Source organism: Prunus avium, chromosome 8 (genome assembly GCF_965620075.1).
Source record: "Prunus avium chromosome 8, drPruAviu1.hap1.1, whole genome shotgun sequence".
NCBI classification, from domain to species: domain Eukaryota; kingdom Viridiplantae; phylum Streptophyta; class Magnoliopsida; order Rosales; family Rosaceae; genus Prunus; species Prunus avium.
In genome coordinates this window covers 35707309-35709454 of record NC_142291.1, presented here as the reverse complement: position 1 = coordinate 35709454, position 2146 = coordinate 35707309, and positions in this window count along the sequence as shown.

Genomic DNA, 2146 nt, shown 5'->3' with positions numbered 1-2146 from the left:
TGTGGAAAAAAATTCATGCGGTATTTTGTGAAAGATCGGGTTCGACTCGTACGGAAATAGCCTTGGTTAGTAAGTGGAAAATTTTGAATAAAAAGTTGGGCAAATGGAGAGATGCATTGTCAAAAGCGAGGGACAACCATCGAAGCGGCCAAAATCTTGGCGATGAGATAAATTATTTGTAATTTTCGTTGTTTTCCCTTTTTTTAATTGTTATAATAAAATATGAATTAACATGTGAATTATTATGCACAGAGTAGACAATGTAAATTAAATTAAATTAAATTTTCATATTATATACACACAGAGCACTTTGATACGTTGTCCAAAACCACAAGTGGTGAAACTAGCGGCGTAAAAGATCCAAACCACTACAAAAATATGGGGGAAATAATTCATGTCCCCACAGCCTGCCTACTCTCGAGCCTGGTCTGGCATCATCTAGCTCACAATTATGCTAAGCTAATTCTATATTTATATATATAATAACAAATATATGATGTCTGCACAATAATAACATTTCGACATCGGAATAGAAGAATTGATATTGATGACTTTGTGATATTGTAAGGTAAGCATGGGCTGGCTTTGTTCCACGTCAAGCCAAAATCAAGACCAAATTAATCAACTTATTAGTTCCTTTTAAAATTTGATAATCAAACCAAGTCAAGCACTTGTCCATTGGGAGGACACTTCAACTGCACAGTTGATTTGGTCCGACAAATTTTTTATTTTTTTATTTTTATAAGTAGGATATCACAATTCTGGATATAATTAAATAGTTTTTCTTTTCTTTTTTTCACAAAACAATCCTGGGCCAAAGAAACACTAGACCCAAGAAAAAGCAAAGCCCAAATCAAACGTCATGTATATTGTCAAGGATAAAAGGAAGTTCATCTTCAAGGCTGAAATCCCAAAAAGCACTGAGATTATCACAATTCAGTATTTGCAAATAATGATAAAATAATAGATATGAACTTACTCAAGTTAGCTAAAGCGGATGTGCTTCTCACTCTACACCCGAGTTCGAATCCCTCTCCCCGTAGTTTAGATCATATTAAAATAAAATATTATTTGTAAAAAAAAACTTGATAATTATAAAATATCCTTCAACAAATACATCGACATTAATTTTTAATTAAAAGTAGGTTTCCAGTTTCTTTTGTAGCATAAGTCATCCCTCCTAATTTCTTAATTTGCCCAAGTTTAAGCCCATATAAATGTTGTGAAGTTGTGGATGCGATTTCCCAGCCCATAGAAAGCAACGAAGTCTCCGTGTTGCTTTGGTTTGACTACACTTACACTAAAAGCTCGTACACCAAGTTGGACCTAAATCTTTGTCAATATGCGCTGCACGTGAAGTGGAGGTGAACCTTTGTAACTCAAAACCTATGCACTCTGAAATATCCATATTTGTATTGAAGCTAGGTTTTCTAATCGACGGGCATGAGAGATTCAAACTCGAGACATTTTTTAATATTGTAAACAGAAATATCACTAATTTAATAGTTAGTTGGTATGTTCAAGCTAGCTTAACTAAACTAAACTAAAACTAGAGTTTTAGGTACTTATCACGTGTTTCTCATGAGCAACATTATATCCCATGGTGCAAATGAAAACGACCTGCATTTGGTTTCTGCTGACTATATACTGAGACAAGGCAAGAGGACATCGTTGGAAGCATGCACACGTAGAAGCAAGAGTGGGTTTGTTCACTATGGGGGATCATAGATGGATACTATTTGTCTCATTTCATGTAAAGAGATACTTCTCATTCTGACGAATTACAAATTAACACATATGCAAAAATAATTTATCAAAAACACAAAAAGAAAATCTTTTGCACACATATCACGCTACTATTGGCATGAATGTATGAGCTCTTACTTACATGATAAGAACGGAAGTATTTTCTTATAGATATAGTGTCGAAATTATGTTGACATATTGTTGGAAAATCAAAATGTATGGGGCCCATCGCTATGATGAAATCTATAGGTGACTATGTACCACAGATCCACAGTACACATTGGCATTATTATTTTAACGTGGACCCATCACACTCACAATCATCTTCATATCTTATTACAATATTCCGTGCTTGGTTGCGAGTGTAAAATGCCAACACTCTAATACATGCAAGTTATTT